Source organism: Pipistrellus kuhlii, unplaced genomic scaffold, assembly GCF_014108245.1.
Source record: "Pipistrellus kuhlii isolate mPipKuh1 unplaced genomic scaffold, mPipKuh1.p scaffold_m20_p_2, whole genome shotgun sequence".
NCBI classification, from domain to species: domain Eukaryota; kingdom Metazoa; phylum Chordata; class Mammalia; order Chiroptera; family Vespertilionidae; genus Pipistrellus; species Pipistrellus kuhlii.
Window position 1 is genome coordinate 105,109,530 of NW_023425515.1, and position 24,035 is coordinate 105,133,564.

Here is a 24,035-nt window from a genome sequence, read left to right on the forward strand (position 1 = left end):
ATAACTAGACTGAAAAGACAAAAGATAAAAAATATAAAACCTATAAAAAACAACATAATATTATGTGAGGTTACCTAAAGCACCTAATCTTTAATAATAAAGGCTATGGCTTTCTTTGTTTCAGTATAGAATATCTTTAAGATTATCTTTTATAAAAAAGACAAGATGGAAATATGCTCTTTTGGAAATAAAAGCTTATACCCTAAATGAAAATATATTTCAAAAATTCCTTCAGAAATTTTTTGAAATATATTTTTATTTTTACATATAATTTATTTTTACATATCACCAAGATATCTTGAGACAGTGAATTATTTTTTAATATATTTTATTGATTTTTTTTTTTACAGAGAGGAAGGGAGAGAGATAGAGAGCTAAAAACATCAATGAGAGAGAAACATCGACCAGCTGCCTCTTGCACACCCCCTACCGGGAATGTGCCCACAACCAATGTACATGCCCTTGACCGGAATGGAACCTGGTACCTTTCAGTCCGCAGACCGACACTCTACCTCTGAGCCAAGCCAGTTTTGGCCAGTTAATTATTTTTTAAAAAATGATCAGCCCTAACTGGTTTGGCTCCGTGGGTATGTCTACACCTGAGGACTGAAGGGTCCCAGGTTCGATTCCAGTCAAGGGCATTTACCTTGGTTGTGGGCACATCCCCAGTAGGAGGTGTGCAGGAGGCAGCTGATCAATGTTTCTTTCTCATAAATGTTTCTAACTCTCTATCCCTCTCCCTTCCTCTCTGTAAAAAATCAATAATATATATTAAAAAATAATAAATAAATAAATTAATTAATTAATTAAAAAATGATCAGCTAAATACTCCGGTGTATAGGCAAATCCATGATAAAGCCTGACTCATTTATCCTGAAAGTTCCTAATATTTTAAATCTTTTCAGTGATTTCATCTTCAGAACCTGAGCTGGAGCTGACATGGAGGGAATCATGCTGGGTGCTCCTTCTCTTCCTTGGTAGTAAAATATAGACACTCCATAACCCTCAGTGTTATTGATTCCTTGAGTATCTACACTAATAAAAGAGAAATATGCAAATTGACCATAACTGCATGGAACCATCAGCCAATCAAGTGAGTATTCAAATTAATCCAACAAAGGTGGTGGGCTAATTCACATACACAGGCGTGGAGAGGCCAGGTAGGGTGGGACACTTGCTATAAGGAGGAGGTGGGGAGCAGAGGGAGCTACAGGAGGGGACTCTAACCTGGAGTGAGGACTTGCAGGCTCCCAGGCTTTCAGGAGCAAAGCCATGAGGAAGGGCTATTCTTGCATGAATATTCATGCAACGGGCCTCTGGTTTTATATAATTATAAACACTGCTCATCATATAGTGCCACAGTAAAGCCCACAACCAGGGAGCATGTTGGTAGATTAAACCCACTTAAAAATAAAGACTGATTCCCTTGCTGTAAATTCTCCACAGTATTTTCCAAAAGAGGCTAACATGCACAAGTCATGACTTTCTCTTTGAATTTTTAAAAAATATATATGTTTTATTGATTTTTAGAGAGGAAGTGAGAGAGAGAGAAATAGAAACATCAGTGATTAAAAAGAATCACTGATCTGCCTTCTGCACAATCCACACTGGGGATTTAGCCCCCCAGTTATGAAACTGGTGCATGGGATGATACTCAACCAACTGAGCCACACTGGCCAGGGCAACCTCTTTGAGGCTTTAAACAAAGTTTAAACAGTGATATAATTAATATAATCACTTTATTTTCTCTAAATGATTTATATTAGAGGGAAACATGTTTGTTTTGTGAGGTTATATTCACATAAGATAAAAGTAAGCATGTCAAAGTGTACAACTCATTAAGATTTAGTGCATTCATAGGTTGTATGGCCACTACCTCTATCTAATTCCATGATTTTCTAGCACCAGAAAAGGAATCTCTATGCTATCAATGACTGCCGGGGCTGACCAGCATACCCTCAGCCACAGATGAACAGATTACTCTGGCACATGTTTTTGTGAAAGAAAGGGCTAAGGGACTAGTTTGCTTTAGTAGCAAATAGCCCTGATTGACTGCCTCATTGGCTTTTTATTATAACAACAGCTTGAACTCTAATTAACCTCTAGGTACAATTATCAGGGTAAGTATTCTTGAGAAAGTATATGCTTCTACAAGATAAAGTCTTTAAAGACTAAACAGAGATTTTAGCAAAAAACCCTGGAGATTGGAAAAGTCAAGGTAGAGGCTGCTGCCTTCAGCAAGGTCCCCTCACCTTTTGGATATTCCTCCTTACAGACATTCCAACCAGGTCTTGTGCTTCCCCACAGATGACGTCCCATTCCATCTTCCTTCCAAATCCTGGCAACCATTAATCTGCTGTAGCTTCTGTGGATGTACCAGTTCTGGTTATTTTACTTTACATAAATGGAATCACTTATTAAACACATGCCTGGATTTAACTCGCTTTGCTTTATTGTGCTTTGCAGGTGTTTCATTTTCTACATTTGAAGGCAAAATCTCCAAAAAGATTACAACTCGCTCTATTATGACACTTCATTGAGGTGTCTGGAACTGAACCTGCAATCTTTCTCTGGTATGCCTGTATATGACTTTCTGTGTCTGGCTTATTTAACTTAGCATAATATTTTGTGAGATTTATCCACAATGCAAAATGTACTTCATTTTTTATGATTAATATCCCATTGAATTTATATATCACACTTTGTTTATTCATTTTTCTGTTAATGGACATTTAAGTTGTTTCCGCATTTGGGCTATTGTGACCAATGGAAGTAATCAACATGTGTGTACCTATACTTGTTTGAGTGTCTGTTTTCAATTATCTTAATATATACCTAAGAGTGAAATTGCTGGGTCTTTCTTATGTAACTTTATGTTTAATCCTATAAAAGTAATATGCAAGTTAACCATCACTTCATGATAACGATGTCTGCATCCAAGGCCAATAAGGAGGGAATATGCAAATTGGTGGGCCAAAATGGTGGTGCCAGCCAGAGCCACAGAGCCTTTGGAGAGCAGAGGGAAGGCTTGGCATCCTAGATCACCCCAGAGCAGAGCTGGAGATGGGCGAGAATGTTTGGGGTCCTGGATTGCCCCAGCAACTGGGAGAGTGAGGGGAAGGCTGAGTGGGGGGAAGGCTGAGCAGGAGAGTGGAAAGAAGGCTTGGTGTCCTGGATCACCCCAGTGCAGAGCGGGAGATGGACAGGAAGGCTTGACATCCTGGGTCACCCTAGTGACCCAGATAGTGGGGGGAAGGCTGAGTGGGAGAGTTGGGGGGAAGGCTTGGTGTCCTGGATTGCCCCAGAATAGAGCAAGAGAGTGGGGGAAAGGCTTGGCATCCTGGGTCACCCCAGCAACCCAGGATGTCAAGCCTAAAGGAAGAGCAGAGCAGGAGATGGGTGGGAAGGCTTGGTGTCCAGGGTCACTGGGGAGGGCAGTTGGGGGGATCAGACTGGCAGGAAAGGGCAGTTAGGGATAACCGGGCTGGCAGTTGGGGGTGATCAGACCTGTAGGGGAAGGCAGTTAGGGGCAATTGGGTTGGCAGGGGAGCAATTAGGTGTTGATCAGGCTGTCGGGAGAGTGGTTAGGGGGTGATCAGGCTGGCAGGCAGAAGTGTTTGGGAGCCAGCAGTTCTGGATTGTGAGAAGGATGCCTGATCCCATCGGGTCTAAATGGGCAGTCAGACATTCCTTGAGGGGTCCCAGATTGGAGAGGGTGCAGACTGGGCTGAAGAATATTGGAACATTGACAGATTCTTATAAAGATACACTTATACATACCCTATGATTTAGACATGCCACTTACTGTGCACGAATTTCATGCACTAGGCCTCTAGTTTTTTAATAAAAGTTCAAACTATTTTCTATTGTAGCTAAATCACTTTACATTCTTAACAGTGATGTACAGAAAACACTTGTTCTTTTTTTTCTTTTTAAAATTGTAGCATCCTAATAGGTGTGAAGTGATATATCCATGTGTGTGAGTGTGTGTGTGTGTGTGTGTGGGTGTGTGTGTGTTGCATTTCCCTAATAATGAATGCAATTGATGTCTTTTGTTTTTATTTGCTTCTTGGCCATTCCTATATCGCCTATGAAGAAAGGTCTATTCAAGTATTTTGTGTACTTTTTTAGTTTTAGTGTTATTGTTGTTGACTTATGAGAGTTATTTATATCTTCTTCATATTAACTCATCAGATATATTATTTTCAACATTTTCCCCATTACATAAATAGGTTGCCTTTTTATTCTTTTCATAGTGTCCTTTGATGCAAATAACTTTTTAAATTTTTAGATAGTCGAGTTTAATCTAGGTTTGACTATTGTTGCCTGTTTTTGCCCATTTTGAATTGGATTGTTTGTCTTTACGTTGTTTAATTTTAAGAGTTCTTTATATATTATAGATATTAGACCCTTGTAAGATATATGATTTGCAACCTTACTCTGTAGGTTGTCTTTTTATTTTCTTGATTGTGTTCTTTGGTGCTCAAGAGTGTTTCATTCTGATGAGGCTCAAAGCATTTATTTATTTATTTGTTTGTTTATTTGGCTTTTGTTTTTGCTTTTTTCTAATAATCCAGTGCCAAATCCAAGGTTGTGAAACCTGTGTATTCTAAGTGTTTTAGTAATTAGTCATTAGTAAACATTGTAGTTCGTTATTAATAATTATGTGTAACAGGATATTATAAAAATTAAGTTACAAAATTTTTATTAAAACATTTCTTACATACTGTTATATTATCTGGGCCACAAAAATATTCGTTGTGGGCACATGTGGCCCGTGGACTGTGAGTTTGACATGCTTGGTCTATATGTTTGTCCTTATGCTAGGACCATACTGCTTTGAGGATTATAGCTTTGTAGTAAATTTTAAAATTAAGAATTATGAGTCTTTTTAAATTGTTCTTTTTCAATATCAATTTGGCTATTCAGGACCACTTACAATTTTATTTGAATTTGAAAATAAGCTTTTCAATCTTTGCAAATGACTGCTATAATATTGATGGGTAATATTGCCATTTTAATAATATTAATTCATTTAATAATAAACATCATTTAAAAAATCTGTTTAGGTCTTCTTTAATTTCATTCAACAGTTTTTATATAGTCTTTCACCTCCTTGGTTAAATATATATCTTAAGTATTTTATTATTTTAGATACTATTATAAATGGAGTTGGTTATTTAATTTCCTTTATACTAGTATATTATGAAATTATTTATTGTGAATGTATACTAACAAAATTGACTTATGTGTTAATCTTGTATCCTAAATCTTCCTGAGTTCATTTATTCTACTAGATTGTGTGTGTGTGTGTGTGTGTGTGTGTGTGTGTGTGTGTCTGTATTCTTTCTGATATTCTATATATATATAAGTGTGTCATCTGTGAATATAAATAGTTTAACTTTTTCAGTGTGGATGCTTTTAATGTTTTTAATTTCTCCAACTGGGATTGTCAGTATAATATTGAAAGACAGTCATGAAAGCTGGTCTTTCTTCCTGGTTTTAGGGGAAATGCTTCAGTCTTTCACAACTAGGTGTGATTTTAGCTGTGGGCTCTTTATAATTGTACTTTATCATGTTGAAGATGTTTCTTTCAATTTCTGTTTTTTTAGTATTTTAAATCATGAAAGTGTGATGGGTTTTGCTTTTATGCATCAACTCAAATGATTGAGTTATTTTATACCTTCATCTATTAATGTGATATATTACATTGATTTTCATGTTTTCAATCACATTTTAATTCCTTGGATAACTCCCACTTGGTTATACACTATAATCTTTTAATATACACTCATATTCGTTTTTCTAGTTTGTAATTTTGCTTGGGATAATTGTAATTCTAAAATATCAAGAGTTGTGTTACCTTTGTCTCCAATCACCAAAAAGATGATTTTTTTTTATTGAATCCCAAGGGTGCAAGGTACTATTATAGGTAACAGGGATAACACAAATCTGGGAAAAATTATAATGACATTGTAAGGATATTCTTTGCCCTAGGCCATGGATTTTATCACCCATCCACAAGACTGTAGACTTTAATGCTGTCAATTCAATTTCAAATTAAAGCATTCTTAGCTCCTTATGATTGGTTAGTGGCTTCCAACTTTTCCAATAACTAGTCTCATCTCATCACATTCATTTCTTACCCCTGGATGCCATTTTTAAAATATGTTGTATTGTAAGCCACATGTATTAAGTCATCTATAATAATAAAAGCATAATATGCAAATTGACTCAATGACCTAAAAGCAGAATGACCATCTAGATGACCACACTATGACACTCACTGGTGCCAGGCTATCCAAGGGGAGTTCAATGGGATTAGTTAGGGGGCCCTGCCATCACCCCATGATCACCCCACAGAAGGCGTCCCAGGCCACCCTCTGTGTGGCGATTGATCGAGGAGCCTGGGCTGAGTGGGCAGGGTCTCCCTTGGTGGAGCCAAGGATCATGGACCCTGCAAAGTTGGAGGCCAAGGTCACCTGACCATTGGCCACAGGTAGAGGCCCAGGCCTCCTGGCTAGAGTCACTGTGGTGGGTGGGTGGGGGGCAATGAACCTGAGGGTCCCACGATGGATCGCCCTGCAGAGGGAAGCCCAGGCCAGCCAAGTGATCACACTCCACACCTGTTGCCCATGAAGGAAGGTGACCAGTGGCATGGGGGGGGGGGGGAGGACAGTGCTGCACAGTTGGCAAGCAGTGGCAGTAGCAGGGACAGGGCCAGCTGCTGGCAGTTGGGGGAAGAAAAGCCCCAATAGGCTCAGATCGCTAGCCAGGCCTAGGGACCCTACCTGAGAAGTCCTGGATTGTGAGAGGGCACAGGCCAGGCTGAGGGACACCCCCCTGCTTGTGCAAAAATTTTGTGCACCGGGCCTCTACTAGTTACTGTTTACTTATTTCCACTAAGTATATAATAAAATATGTAATCCCTCATGGAGAGGTGGTGAGTGCACAGAAGATAAACAACACAGAGGTAAAAGGCATTTCAGCAAATGTGTGCTTCTTTGTCACAGCTGATGGAGGATGGGATGCCTAAGTGAGATATTTCATGGGAGATGGGCTGTGGGGTTTGAGAATAGAAATGTACATATCCTCATTTAACCATATCAAAAGTTTCTGAAACTTTAAGTGAAATGACATATAAAAAAATGCAATTTACCATGGACTAATTGATATGAGTTAAGTTCCTATAGTATCTCATCAATTTTATAATGAAACAGCCATTAAATAAAACAATGTTATTTAAAGGCCTGCCACACATTTCATTAGGCTAAATGCTATGGGAAAAGAAAATAAGGCTGACCAAGAATAACCATGAATGGAAAGGAAAGAAGAGCTTCAAGATCACAGAATACAGAGGGTTATGGCCCCACTGACAGTCTTGAAGGCCCTCTCTGTTCCTCTTTTGACGTTTCTGTTCCCCTGGATTATTTCACATAATCACATTTTTCTTGCTTCCTCGAATGCCGGGGAGCTCTCACTTCACCTTTTGGGTGGTCTCCTGCATTATTCAACCTCATCTCTCCTCCCCACACCAACATAGATATGTTTTCTATTCAGTTTCAGCAGAATACCATTACCTGCTTTCTGTCCCACAGTGATGTATCTTAATTCAAAATAGAATATGAAAGCCTTAATGTTTTTGGGGTTATGCCTTCCTTAGTGTATCAGATAATCGTGGAGAGCAAATTTGGGGTATTTTGATATTAGTATTTCTGGCAATGATCCAGGATAGAAAAGGGAATATTTAGAGAAGTATACTTTTCTAAACCCTTCCAACCACAGCACACGGAATGCTGCACACTTAACCTACAGACAGGCAGCCTCTATCTCCGGTGTCCTGTCTCCAAAAGTTCCCTATTGGTGGCAGAGTATTAAGGGTTCATAACAAATAAAACTTTTTTCTATGTTTTAGAGGGAGGAGGAGGTTATTTTCCCCCGCATCATGAGTCTAAAGTATAAAAGCTAGTCAGCTTAAGATTAAAGTGTTGCCAAAACCGGTTTGGCTCAGTGGATACCTGCGGACTGAGGGGTCCCAGGTTTGATTCTGGATGTTGCGGGCACATCCCCAGTGGGAGGTGTGCAAGAGGAGGCTGATCGATGATTCTCTCTCATCGATGTTTCTAACTCTTTATCCTTCTCTTTTCCTCCCTGTTAAAAAAAAAATCAATAAAATATATTTACTAAAAAAAAGAAAAAAAAGAAAAAAATGATTAAAGTGTTTTCCTATTATTGCCAGTGGAAATAAAGCCTTTTCATGGAGTTGAGAGGAAAGCATTCTAGAAACTCACATATGGGAGGATAAGAGTTAGTGGTAGGTTTGTTGTAGAAGCAAGAGCAAATGACTGTCCCAAGTTCAGCTCCATCCTGCTTTGAAATAAATCCAGCCCAGAAGAAAAGCTTATGTCCATAAATTATATGCCATTGGTTCAGTCCAGTTCAGTCCCTGTCCTTGTCTGGCTACCTTAGTCTGTGTTTCCATCTGTACTCCAATTGGCATTGAGCCCAGGCCTGCAATTGGAGCCTGTATGGTCTCTTCATAGTTGCTATGAAGAAAGAACATCCAGACAAGGGTGTGTTACTCAGTGAGAGAGTGTGTGGGCAAGAGAGCCCCTTTGTTAGGCTTGGGCTTGGGAAGGACTAGGCACTTTTTCAAACTAACCAATTTTCCAATCCTTCGCAGGATTGGTTGGATCCTCCCAATGCATTTTGTAGGTCTGCCAAGGTTCTGGGTCCCTTATCCAATCTGATCCCTTTCTCAGGAGAGACTGACAGGACTCTATTGTTGCCATCATGGCTCCTATAGCAGATGTGCCCAGCAGAGGAATTTCTGCTGCTGTTATTCCTTCCTGCCCTAACCCTGGCTAATGACAGGTAACAACTTTACTGCCTGCTTCAGGGTAATCCCCGTACAGCAGTCCCCTGAGAGCCTACAAATGCTGCATCTTCCTAGGGAAGCAGACACAGTGTCCAATTCATCTCCCCAGTTGATTAGGCTTCTTAAGATCTGATTCCCTTTGCTCCCTTCCTTTGTTGCTGTCCAGCTACCTATGCTAATACTATCAGATATGGTTCAAGTGGTTTGGCCACCAATAGAGAGAGAGAAAGGAGAAACAACACAGGTTGTGAAAGACTGAAGCATTTCCCCTAAAACCAGGAAGAAAGACCAGCTTTCCTAATAATTCATCATTTAAAAAATCTGTTTAGGTCTTCTTTAATTTCATTCAACAGTTTTTATATAGTCTTTCACCTCCTTGGTTAAATATATATCTTAAGTATTTTATTGTTTTAGATACTATTATAAATGGAGTTGGTTATTTAATTTCCTTTATACTAGTAGATTATGAAATTAGTTATTGTGAATGTATACTAACAAAATTGACTTATGTGTTAATCTTGTACCCTAAATCTTCCTGAGTTCACTTATTCTACTAGATTGTGTGTGTGTGTGTGTGTGTGTGTGTGTGTGTGTGTGTGTGTGTCTGCATTCTTTCCGATATTCTATATATATAAGTGTGTCATCTGTGAATATAGATAGTTTAACTTTTTCAGTGTGGATGCCTTTAATGTTTTTAATTTCTCTAACTGGGATTGTCAATATAATATTGAAAGACAGTCGTGGAAGCCCAACTGCCCCCAATTGCTCCCCCAACTTGCTTTGTCTCCCCCAACTGCCCTGCTGCTGTCTGGTTGCCCCAAATTGACCCCCCCCCCACCAGCCTGGTCATGCCTAACTGCCCCACCTGCTGGCCTGGTTGCCCCATGCAGCCTGCTTTTCAGTTCTTAGGTTGTCCCTCACTACCCTCCTGCCGACCTTATCACCCCACACAGCCTGTGTTTGGTCATCAAACACAGTTGTTTTGGTTGTTATGGACCCTGGATTTTTTTTTAATTGATTATGGTATCACATAATTGTCCTCATCTCCCCAATCCCATCCCAAACCCCTCCCTACATATGCCCTCATCCCCCGTTGTCCATGGCCACTGGCCAGGCCCATATGCATGCACACAAGTCCTTTGGTTGATCTCTTCCCCTTTACCCTCACCCTCCTGAGGTTTACGTTCCCTCTGAGGTTTGACAGTTTGTTCTGTTCTTCTCTTTCTCTGAGACTGTTTTTGTTCATCAGTCTATGTTGTTCATCATTTCCTCTAGATGTGTAAGATCTTGTCATCTAAGAAATACCCTTGTAAGAACCTAAACTGAGAAAAGCCATAATGGTTATGCTGAGAGGCAAATGAATCAGTCTGTAGTGAGTTCCTTTCTGGACCAACAGTTCTTTTGAGTCCCAATTTCAATGTCAAATAGTTCCTTAAGTATACATGTCAGCCAGGCTTTTTCAGATCTGGTTGGTGGCCAAACGGTGGTGATGCAGGTATGACCATTTCTGTTTTGGTCCTGGGCATCCTTAAGCAACATGCAGCTGCTGTCTGCTGGTATGGCGAGGTGTCGTCAGCATCTTCCATCTCTGAATTGTTTCTCTTCTGTCTTCATGGCTGGAGCACTTCTGTCTATTCCTCTCTGTTACATGCTTTTTATATATTAGGATTCTCTAAATGATAAAAAATGTCGAATTGTAGATCAGATTGGTGATTCCAGAGATTAAGGAGAGTGTGGAGGTCAGTGGATAAGGATGTGACTGTAAGGGCAACATGAGGAATTCTTGTGTTTATAGAAATGTTATGTTTATTTATTGTATCAATGTCAACATCCTGGGTTGCAATATTTTCCTAGAGTCTTGAAAGTGTGTTACCACTGGCAGGCATTGGGTTGAGGGCACACTAAATCTCTATTTTTTCTACTACCACATGCACATATAAATCTACAATTATCACAAAAGAAAATGTTTAAATCCAAAAAATAACTTTAGAATGCATACAACATTGCTAGGCAACAACAAGCTACTCTACAATAGTATTTATTCCTAAAAATTCCTCTTTAAAAACAAAACTATAGCTCCATAATTAAATAACTTATGAATAGGAGACTCAATATAGTAGAAATGTGAAATCTTTCCAAATAAGTCTAAAAATACCATTCAAACTCAATCCCAGTATTATTCTTCATAAAACTCTGGAAACTCAATCTCAAGTTTGTTCAAAAGGATAAAGATCAATAATTTCCTGAGATAGTCTGAAAAAGAAATCAGGGAAGGGGATACATCAGACAGTCAAATATACTGTTAAGTTATGATAATAAGGATAATGTCATAGTAAGAGCAGACAAATTAGCAGACCCAAAGTAGAGTCCAGAACTATGTATGTAAGGGAATTGAGTTGAATAGAAAGGTGGAATTTCAAAGAAGAGAAAGAAAAGCATACTATCTGGCAACTTATTGTTAAATAATAAAAGGGTTAATGCCCATGTGATATAAAAAGTTCCTATAATTACGTAGCAGAGCAGCTCCCTCGCTGCGATCTATTGGAAGTCAGCCCTCGACACAGGGTTTGTAAAAAGAAAAAATAATAAGAATATAAAAAGGAATAAGAATTAACACAAAAACAAAAAACAAAAAAAAGTTCTTATAATTAATATGAAAAATGAAATCAACTATACATATTGGCAAGTGATATAAATAAAGAATTCATGGGGAAAAAACAAATGGACAATAAAACACAAAAAGATTCCCAACCTCACCAGTAAGTAAGTAAATGTAAGTCAAAACAACATTTACTCATCAGATTGACTAATATTTAAAAACTTAAATATGAATATTCTGGGATGGAAAGGGCATGCTTGGTTAGAATATGAATTGGTAGTGCTTTTTTGGAGTATGCTTTGGATATATCTATTCAGAAATTTTAATGTGCATATCATTTGATCCAAAAAATCTACTTCCGGAATGTACAACATACTCACCCATTTTCACAAAATTAACATGCATGAGGATAATCATTGAATTGACTTTTTGTTTGCAATCACAAAAACAAGGAAATGAAAAATGAAAAATAAATAAAAGGAGGGAAGAAGGGAAGAAGAAAAGAAGAAGCAAAACAAAATGTCCATCAGTTACTACTATCCTATATAATAAAAGCCTAGGTGGCATCACACCCTCATGTGATGTCATCACAAGATGGCTGTCACAAGATGGCCACCCTCACATCATTACAAGATAGCCACCACAGGATGGCTGCCACAAGGTGGATGCCACAAGATGGATGGTAGGGGAGGACAGTTGGGGGTCAGACATCAGGTTTGCAAAGGAGGGCAGTTGGGCGCAACCACGACTGCAGGGGAGGGCAGTTGGGTGTGACCAGGACTGCAGGGAAGGGCAATTGGGGGTGATCAGGCCCATAGGGGAGTAGTTAGAAGTCAATCAGTCTGGCAGGGGAGTGGTTAGGGACTGATCAGGCTGGTAGGCAAGCGAGCAGTTAGGAGTCAAGGGGTCCCAGATTGGAAAGGGTGTAAACTGGGCTGAGGGACACCCCACTCGTGCAAGGATTTCATGCACCAGGCCTCTAGTCTATATATATAAAACCCTAATATGTAAATAGACCAAATGGCAGAATAACCGAACTACCAAACCACCAAACAACAGGTTGCTATGATGTGCACTGACCACCAGGGGTTGTGCACGGAACATGGCAGGCATCAGCCACGGGATGGTGAAGCAGGTGAATGGGGAAACCAGACCAAGGCGCAGTGCCAGTCACTATCATAAGGGAGAGTCTCTGGTGATTACTGAAAATTCTTTGCTGCTGTGCACTGGAATCCTGCCAGGCTCTCACATGATGCTGGCTCTGGCTCCATATGCACCCACTACCAGTGCTGGAACCACTACTTGCACCTGCTGCCAGTGCCCACCACTGGGCCCCTAGTACATTTATAATATGGAATACTAGGCAGCCTTTAAAACAAAACAAATCCATATGTTTTAATGTGAAAATATTTCTGACATATCATTATATGCAAAAAGATTTACAGAAAGACATGTGGTATGAACACATTTATTTTTAAAACTATTAAACACTAGAAATATATTGTATAATCCTATGTGGACATAGAGGTCAGTGTGGAGAATGGACTGACCTCATGAACCTATTGACAGTAATTACGTACAAAGAGGGGAGTTGGTTTAGACATGGTGAAGAGAAATGTGCACATGAATCAATTACTTTTCAATGTTTGAATGTTTCACAAAAAAGTACTCATGTGTTACTTGTGCAGTTGTAGAAATCAACAGGTTATTTTAAAAAGTTAAAGCAACAAAGGATTGCAGGGCACACATGTATATGGGTTGTCCATGAAAGACTTTTGCTTCAGGATCCTGAGCATGTCTGTTCTACATTTCTGCATGTGACACACAGGATCACAGATGTCAATGCTGAAAGGGGCCTTCGGGATCTCAACAGATCTCTGAACTCAGTAAAATCATCTTTGAGAATGAGTCACAAGAGGGGTCTGGGTTGGGGGATAAGGAGCAAAGGATAGGCTACAGATATTAGGGCCCTCGTAGAATGTGGGAATTAGAAGAGGCCTTGAACATCATCTAGCCTTTGTCCTGGACAGATCATGAAGTAGCCATAGCCAGCCTCTGCCAGGACATGACCAATAGTGGGGAGCTGATTATCTCACAAGGGAGGAGAGGACTGGGAAGCTTTCATGGGAAGGGAAGAAAGGACACGTCTGGGAAATGCCAGGTGACAGAAGAGCCTGGAGAAGGTGGGCTCATAACTGGACATGCTGAGTTTATAAGGGAATTCAGAAGGAGCTGGTCTCAGTCGGGCACAGTGCTACCCCTGCGTGTGAGAGACTAAACACCTGCAGGGAAAGATCCATATAGAAGCAGGAGTTGGAGCAGTGGGGGCAAATGTTATATAGAAGTTTATTTAAAACCAGGTTGTTAATGAGAAAGAAAAAAAAAAAAAAGAGTTGTGTCTTATGGAAAAAAGAAGTCACAGGCTCCAGGGTTGAAGAAATGAGTTGTCATGAGAAGTACCAAGGGTGCTTCAGTATGTGGACTAGACACAGTATACTGTTTCAAATGTAAAAAGATCCGAGATTTTCTCTCATTGTGTAGAGCCCAGTGGAAAACAAAAAATACCTGCTTTGTGGTGGTATAAGGTCTCTTAGCATAAATGAAATCACAGAAAATGTAACATAATGTAATCAACTTACTGAGAGCTCAAATTCACACACAGTACTGAGATACCTGACTGAGCTTTGTTTCAATTTCCACATTTCTTTCATTTCCTTTATGAAAGTTACATTAAGAAGAAAAAAAAACAACAACTCCCTTGAGTATTCTTATGATATTTTTGGTGGGTGAAACAGTAATCTCAGCAAAATTTACTCTTGGTATCAGAAAGCAGAATTTCAGGTTGTTTTGGTATAATTGCCATTTAGTACAAAGACACGATATTTATTAGCACTTAGTTCTATTGAAACAATAGTTATTATGACATAAGATAATATGTTATGGTCTGCTGAATTATCATTTGGTTCCAGCATGTTATAAAATAAAATTCCAGACAAAATTGGAATATTTAAAATAGAAACTTAAACTTCAACAGTCCCTGAGAAACTTTACATCTTTATAGACATAAATTAAAAATATAAAAGAGTTCCGGGGACTGAAGGGTCCCAGGTTCGATTCCGGTCAAGGGCATGTACCTTGGTTGCGGGCATATCCCCAGTAGGGGGTGTGCAAGAGGCAGCTGATCGATGACTCTCTCTCATCGATGTTTCTGACTCTCTATCTCTCTCCCTTCCTCTCTGTATAAAATCAATAAAATATATTTTATATATTGATATATATATATATATATATATATATATATATATATATATGAGATATAATAAATATGGGCTTTTCTACTAACAATTGGATAATTTTAAAACATATTGAAATTTATATACATATTAGTCTTCATGCTTGTTAAGAAAAATTGAGATTCTATGCTATAAAGTTAACACATAATGGTTTCTTTATTTATAAACCATTTTTATTGGAAGGAAAGTCCTCACTTATGTTAATAACTCTATAACGATCTGCATTGTGTTTGGGCATTTAAGCTAACACAGCAGAGACCAGCAAGGAAATGATCGGCAGGTTCATCAAGACCAAGTAAGGGAATTAGACAAAACCTCTCTGGCAAGGACAGATCATAACTTGAAATGAATGTCATAGTTTTCTACAATGAATACTCTAATGCCATTTTCTATGATAAATATTCATGGTCTCAAGGTTGAAAAATAAACAAAAAACCCAAACCTTTCAATATTTCCTAAACATTTTTGCCATATCTAAAGAGACTGATAAACATATTTTAATGACAACATACAAAAGAAGTATAATTCAACCAAAAATTTAACTTAAAGAACATGCAAATATTTGTTAACCTTCTCTTGTCTTTCTAAGCAAAAGCTAATGGTTAAGTACATAACAATCTCAAAAGCAGCTGCTCCCTCTACAGTCCTTGCTATTGAACTTAGTCTTGTTTTTTGAAGTTATCAGGACTTCAATTTTTTTTATTCATCTTAATTTTTTATTCATCATCTTACCTTAATTTTCATCAAGACTAAATTCATGATAGTTAAAGCCTATAATTTCTTATTCAATTTAATGATCTAAAGAAGTCTATTGGACATAAATATTGCATTAGACAGTGTTTCCATTATTTACTTAAATATCAGGTAACATTTTATAATAATCTACGCTAATAAAAAGAAACATGCAAATTATTGTAACTATCACTCCAATACACCCACCAGCCAATCAGGAGCAACTATTCAAATTAACCCAACAAAGATGGCAGCAGTCACAGAGCTGGAGTGAGCAGAAGGCTTGGGTTGCCCCTGGCGATGGTGGAAGCCAAGTTTCCCACCTGCCCTGGTCAGCCCTGGCCTCCACTCAAGGCTACAAAGTTTCAATTATAGAAGATAAATAAATCCCAGATACCTGCTTCCAGCCAGCCCTGGCCTCCGCTCAAGGAAGTGCTAAAAAAAAAAAAGAAAAAAGAAAAGAAAAGAAAAGAATAAAAGCCCCTTACTTAGGCTGGCCACACACTCCCAACAGGGACCCTAACTCCATGGGGGCATGGCCGGCCTGCAAACCACCACAGGCGCCTCTCCCAGGCCATCCCACACCCCAAGGGAAGCTCCACCCTGATCCAGGACATCCTTCAAGGTAAATAATATAATAATAGTGTAATATACTAATTAGACTGGGAGAACTTCCAGGATACATTCTGGACATTCTTCTGGACAAAGCCATGGAGGGGCCAAAGTAGAGGTGGTTAGAGGCCAAGAGGGGAGGGCAGTTGGGGGTGATCAGGCCATGGAGGGGAGCAGTTGGGGGTGAGCAGACAAGCAGAGGGGCCAGTTGGAGGCAAGCAGGTCATCAATGGGGATCAGTTGGGGATGATCAGGCTGGCAGGGGAGCAGTTGGGGGTGAGCAGAACAGCAAGGGAAGGGACAGTTTGGAGTGAGCAGGCCAGCAGCAGGGCAGTTGGCTAGTAGGCCAGTGGGAAGGGAAGGGAAGGGCAAGCAGGCCATCAAGGGGAACATTTGAGGGTGAGCAGGCTGGCATGCAGAGTGGTTAGGGGCAATAAGGCAGGCAGGCAGGTGAGTGGTTAGGAGCCAGGAGTCCCCGTATTGCGAGAGTGATGTCCAACAGCCAGTTTAGGCCCAATCCCTGTAAACTGGCAGTAGGACATCCTTCGAAGGGTCCCACATTGGAGATGGTGCAGGCCAGGCTGAGGGACACCACCCCCCATGCATGAATTTTGTGCACTGGGCCTCTAGTAATAGTAATAGTAATAGTAATAGTAATAGTAATAGTAATAGTAATAGTAATAGTAACAACAACAGTAATGTGAGAGAAAACTGTTGGAAGTGATGGATACATTATGATATTGGTTGTAATAATGGTCATGGATATATACTTATAGACAAACTCATCAAGTTTATACATTAAATATGCATAGCTTTTTAGATACTTAAATGAAGTGTTTTTCAAATAGAATTGTTAAAAAAGAAGTAAGTTGCCAAAACCAGTTTGGCTCAGTGGTAGAGCATTGTTCTGCAGACTTAAAGGTCCCAGGTTCGATTCTGGTCAAGGGCACGTACATTGGTTGCTGGCACATCCCTGGTAGGGGGTGTGCAAGAGGCAGCTGGTTGATGTTTCTCTCTCATCGATGTTTCTGGCTTTCTATCTCTCTCCCTTCCTCTCTGTAAAAAATCAATAAAATATTTTTTTTTTTAAAGAAGTAAGTTGTTTGAAAAGTAATAAGGTTTTTACTTCAGTGAAAATGACCAATGGACTCCCTGGAAGTTTGAGGAGATGTCTAATATCCCATGGAACTGTAAGATTCAGAAAGTGCAAGCCCAAGGGTGCTGTAGAAATGAAGGGACTTTACTTTCAGATGATGTGAACTCAGGAATCCTTCCATTGTTTTTCCACAGGAATCTCTTATCATCTAATTCATAGAAATGTGCATAAGACAAACAGTAATGGTGATCAAGGCCTAACCCAGGGCTTTGATTACTTGCCTCTCCCCCCAGCTCTTACCTAACCTCCTGCTTCTGAATTCCTATGCAGTACAAGCATGAGACTGGGGAACCCCTATTGGTGAAGAAGGAAAGTTCCTCCAGACCCCAGCCACCAGGTTTTCTTCTGAAACGAACTTTCTCCTTCTGGGAGAGGCTTCCAGAAACCCATCCCCTCTTTAGTCCAAAGTATTAATTGAGGACTTGGAAGCTGAGGGATCCACACTCCAAAGGTGGGGAGGAGGGTACTCTTTGTTTTGTTTCTTATTCCTCCCCAGGTGGTCCACCCCTGGAGGGCAGCGTGGTCTGACAGGTGCTAAGCAATTTACTGGGTGGCTTGGGCCTCCCTATTGGCAATTTCAAAGCAGTGGTGTTTCCACAAACTGCAAGCTAAGAGGAACTGGTCAAAGGTAACCAGGAAAGATGAACTAGAGCAAGCTGCTTCATTTACACTCCAGTGCCTTTCCCAGGGCAGTTCTCCAGAGGCAACAGCTGCTAACACCAACAATGAGTTTGCTCCATCAAGCCAGGTGAATTAGGGAGAGTACCATTTAGGGAAAGTACCTCCAAATCACCCTCACGCCTCTGCCACCTACTCATCCATGTAAAACTCTCCTAGTGCTGTACCTTTTTTTGTTTTCAAGGCTGGTCTTCCTGGAGTGACCCAGCCTTCTTTCACTCAGCTATCACCATACCTGTTTACAGATGAGAGACATTTCTATGTCTCTGTCTCAGTCTAGCAAACAAGGGACTTAGAATACAGTCTGTACTCTTGGAGAAACTTACTGTTTTCTTAAGAGTTTTGTGCCAGATGTATTCCTTTTGCCCCTTCAGCTATGCTCTCCCCACTGACTGGTGCCTGGAGATGGACCAGAGGGAGTCCCACAATGGTTGTGCCCTCTGGATTCCAGCTAGGGTCAGCCTGAGAGGATCCCCAAGGAGATCAGAAAGAGTGCTGGGTGGTTCCCATAGTCATTTCTCCTCTCTAGGTAGCTCTTTTTACTTACCTCTCCTCTTGGTGCTGGGATCTCAGAGTACTTGGGAGTGGTAAGAACTCCCCTGTGACAAAGGCAGGAGTGAACTTCAGTTTCCTTTATAGTTTTCCTATTTCCTAGCTGCACTTATATAAATAGGCCACTTAACCCTGCTTAAATATTATACTTCAAAGTATCCTAATTATCTGTTTGCTGGAACCCTGAAACAAATATTAATCTTGCACATGTAGAACAAACACCTATTTAAGAGAATATATTAACATGTTTGTAAGAATTATAGATCTCAGAAGTGGAGAAATCATGAATAATATTTCTGCAAGATCTCAATCAACTCAAAGGGCTACCACAGCATGGACATGCCATTCACTATCCACAGGCAACTCTTGTGTCCCTACAGCCTGTACTTAAGACTCTACGTACAATATCACAAAAGTCTTTTGGCTCTGTTGCCACCTGACCTTGACACTTTATTTTGGAAAGAAAGCCTCCTACACAGATGCAGAATTGTATGTGAAGTCACTGCTTCATCTAATGCAGTGAATTTTCTTCTCTGGTGAGAAGGTAACTGAAAGCTCCAGAAGTTCTTGTCTACCTGGGATAAGGATGCCAAATGTGATGGCACAGCAGGAGGCACAGGAAGGGCAAACACAGCCCCCTAAAGCAAACATGGCGTGTGGAGTCTGCTCTGCCTGCCCTCAATGTGTTCTTACTGTGGTTAGAGCTTGACCTTCATTTTTTTAAAAGACAAGCTAAGAACAAAAGTGGAAACAACCTAAATTCCCAACCATTATGGTCCAGCAATACAATGAAGTGTGCAGGATAATTGTGAAACTGTTTATGGTATAAATTGAATAAAACAAAACATTAAGCAGTATATATTCCATAGTTACTACTCTGAAAAAATATATAGATATAACTAGATTCTGGAAGGATACAACAACAAAAGAAACTAGTGTGTTAAAGTTATAGAATTAGAGGGTGGGGTTTTTTGTCTTTCAGTCCTGCTTGGGCCTATTGCCCTTGTATCTTATTCAGCATGCCAGGGCTGCAATGTGCAATGCCCTCTCTATACCTTCAGCTGGGCCATTTATCAGGATTTTTGTGTGCAGATGACTTCCTTAAGAAAGAAGATAACATTGCTTCAAAGAACAGCCTTGCTTACTGCTTGCTATTGAAGTGGCAAATTCCCTAAACTCTGTTTCTCAATTGTGATGCAAAACCACTGAAGGCATAGCCACCCTCTGAGCCCATTATATCACCTGCTTTGGAACTGGGAGCAAGGAGACTGACACAGCAGGCAGGTGGATGTGCTGCTTACTGTGCTCGGAGTAATACAGCCCTTTGTCTCTGATTCAGAAATCTTATATATTTTTTGGCAACATCCATGAAACAGTAAAAGGCTGACTTTCTAGCTTATAAGGAGGGTAAATCCAGTGCCAGACCATAGTTTTCAACATGATCTCAAAACCAATTTGTAATTATTTAATATTTCTCTTTCACACCAGACTATAGATTTCAGAGTATAATAATTATGTCTGTCCTTTTCATTACTGTTTTCCCAATGCTAATGGGGAGAGCCTGGCACAAGGTAAGTCTCATCAAATGACACTTGGTTGAGGGTTAAAGGCACAAAGGTGTCTGAAGTTCTGAGAATGAATTCAAACCCAAATCTGGGTTTGAAGTTTAGACTGACACTTTTCATATCTCCCTATTGTTCAATAACAATTAAAAGCACCATCATTTATTGAATGGTCATCCAAAGTTATCACATTTAAACTCATACCCTCCATTTTTCTGGTTACAAAACACTTTTATACACATGTGATTCTATGTATAATTCCGTGTATCACTAATCCCAAAATAAAGGCAATAATAGTAGCAAGCCAAGGCTACTTTTTATTGAGGAGTTACTGTATACCACTGTTCTAGGCTCTTGGTGTGTATTAACTTGTTTAATGGTCATACCTATTCTGTTAGTATGTAAGTTTATTGTCCCTATTTACAGTTGAGGAAACAAAAAAAAAAATGAGGTAACTAACTTGCTTATAATCAACTTGCTGCTGACCAGCAGTGCTTGAATGAAAACTAGCATTTAGACTGCAGGCCAAAGTCCACAGCCACAGCTATACCATTTCAAAGAAGGGAGTAAGTCCCTTTGTCAAGGTCAGCAGCTAGTAAGTGGCAGAGCTAGGACTCATACCTAGTTAATCTACAGACATGCTTTGACTTGCAAGGAAATCTTAGACCCAATAGTCAAAACCAACCCCCAAATAACTTTCTTGACCTGCTCTTGTGATCCAAGGATCCTTACAGGTAAGCACTGTAAGTTTCTGGCTATTCTTCCCAATTCTGCCTGACAAATGGCTGCTGATAAATTTCCTCCCTCTGGCCCATAGACTCAAACTTTAGATAGAATTTCTGGACGCATTCAAAGGTTTGGTCATTATATCATGAAAGAGGTCAAAGTTCTCACATTGGTACTGAGGGCATGATTCTGGGATGGAGGCGCTGAGCCCTTGTAACTGTGATTCTGAGTCAGTCACACCCTCCTGGATCAGTGAAAGAACTGGAGCAGATGGCTCTGAAGTCCCTTACTCTGGGCTCTCACACATCACCTTACTCACAGCACCCCTCTGTCACTCCCTTTGGAGGACATAAAGTCAGTGCTCCCTTGCCCCAGTTGCTTTCTCTGTTGCCCTGTCTGCCCCTGGTGCCTCCTGGGCCTTCTCAGGAAGTGGCACATCAAAATGTTCCTACCTTGTTTCCTGCCCACAGGGCCTGTGTCAAAGGATGCTTATATTTTACCATGTAAGTTAGAATTTTGACTATCCATTAAACAATTCAATTCTTCCAAAGAACCTAATGCCTTAACTCTTCTAAAGTATGTCACTTTCAAAAGACTAATAGCCCCCAATATCTTCATTCTTACAGATTAGAAGTAATTCCACTGATCTATAAATTATTAACATTGGAAGTGCCAATCCTTATTTGTATGTAGTTGGCAGGACTCTATATGAGTTAGCTAGCATTTCATTTACCTATAAAATCAATATTTATTTATTAAACACATACTATGTTCCAGGCACTGTGGCTTCCAAGAAGACAGAAATGAGCAACGAAAGAAATGTATACTGAAGTAGGTTGTGGTCTAGAGGGAAAGGCAGACATGCACAAGTTAGTATGTCTTAAGTTGTAATGCATCAACATTCATAAATAAGTGGTAAACCACTTGGGAGATCCAGGAAGACTTCACAAAGGAGGTGAAAGCGTCATCTGAATTTTAGCCCACAGACCAAATTCGGTGACTCCTTTCCCCCACAATTTATACAAAGATAGGTCAGCTAATGTGAGTAAAACCATAAATTTCCCCCTCACTTTTGAATAGCAAAGTTGTTTTCTGGAGAGAGCAAGATGATTGTGGGAGAGGAGCAAACTTTGATGTGCTTGTCTGTATAGGTGACACTGAAATTAATTTGATCAATCAGCATTGTTTCCCACTGGTCCCCCAGTTACCTCCAGGTAGCCACCAACATCTCTTGTCTGCCCTAGCACAAAAAGAAATCTGTACAGCCAAAGGAAAGTTGCCATCTGGGGTGTGTATGCACATGGGTGCACAGATGCATGTTTGCAAGGAATCTGATCATTCTATGATGGAACTAGAGGCCTGGTGCACAAAATTTGTGCAAGGGTAGAGTCCCTAGGCCTGCTGGTGATCAGGGCTGCTCTGCAGGGTGACTTGCAGCGCAATCTGGGGGCCCTCACTTGCATCCGCCTTTGCTGGCCTGAAGCCTTCAGGCTGGGGGCAGCACCTACAGTGAGCATCTGCCCCCTGGTGGTCAGTATGTGTCATAGTACCAGTTGTTATGCCATTTAATCAATTTGCATATTAGGCTTTTATTATATAGGATGCCTGAAAACTAGGTGAGATAGTGATGGTATTGCATCAGGGTATGTGTCCTCTGGTTTTAGAGCCAGACTGCCTAACTTCAAAATACAATGCTGCTAGTTTCTAGCTGGTTAACTTTAGCAAGCTTCCAGGAGTGTTTCTTAATCAGTAAAATGGTATGAATAAAAGTCCCAAATGTTGAAAGAGGAGAAACTTTATTCAAGTGAACAATTTGCAAACCAGGAAAACACAGCCTCAGGTGGAAACCAAAAGTGTTCTCCTCACTCTCCATCTCAAACAAAGGAGAGGCTGCCTCTTGCATAGAAAGTTTCTAATGGCTGTCAGATTCTAGTTACAAATTTGTGTCCAGTTAAACATGAGGAGTTCTTCTTGACAGATATGTTCTTTCTTGAGGTTCACAATGTGGATAATAATACTATCCACATTTTAGAGTTAGTTGTGTCAGATTAAATGAATCAGTACATGAATTGTGCTTAAATGCCCAGGACATGGTAACTACTCCACAAATATTACCTAAATCATAATTACTGCAAGACATGATTCCTAAGTCAAATCACTTCTGGCATAGCTCTGGGGATGGTCTGTACTTTTCACCTTATGAATTTTTGAGAAGTGGAGCACCTTGGGGCATTCCCACATGTGAATAACTCCTACACACAGGCAGAGGCAATTTCCCTAGAACGTTGTGATTAGTCTTCCAGATCAGCTGTCACTCAGGGGAACACCTTGCACGTTTCAAAAAAGTAACTTCCTTACTGAACATCTGCTAGGTTTTCCGTCCCCTCTCTCCTCTTTGTTTCCTTTTTCTCATCTTACTTTAAGCCTCTGAGCACATTAACAAGAATGAGAAAATTTCCCCGGTCCCTTTTTTAACTGCAACATGATTCAGCATACCTCTGATCATATTTTTTTTTTTTTTCTGGGTGCATGGATTATCTTTACCTTTTTAAAGGCCTAGTTCTGTGTGCTTGTCCTATGTGACTAACTGTGACACTGGAAATAGACTGTGACTAGTAATAGTGTTGCCTTATAGTCCCTTACAGCTACAGTCACATTCAAAGGCATTTTTCATTTACTTAATAGCAACAAAGTACTTTTTGTGTTTTATTAATTTGAAGCCAGAATTCAGGGAAAGTATCTATCTATCTATCTATCTATCTATCTATCTATCTATCTATCTATCTAAAAGCATAAGTGATCATTATGACCAAATCACTGAAACGACCCAAACAATGGGTCAACCAATCACTATAATACACACTGACCACCAGGGGGCAGTCGCTCAACACAGGAGCTGCCCCCTGGTGTCAGTGCACTCCCACAGCCAATCTCCTGTGGCCCCTCCCATTGCCTAGCCAACCTCACCATTGGCTCTGATCAGGGGGCCAGCCAGCTAACTTCCTGCAGCCCCTTCCCCCAGCAGGCCAGAATCCCCTATCGGCCTTAATGAGGGGAGCCAATCAGCCAACCTCTCAGGGTCCCTCCCCCATGGCTGGCCAGCCAACATCCTGAGGCCCCTCCTCCCATACCCTCCCCCAGACTGGCTGTCCCCCATAGGCCCTGTTCAAGGACCAGCCAGCCAACCTCCTGGGGTCCTTTCCCCCAGTTATCTCCAGCCCAATAGTCCTCAATTGCTTGCCAGGCT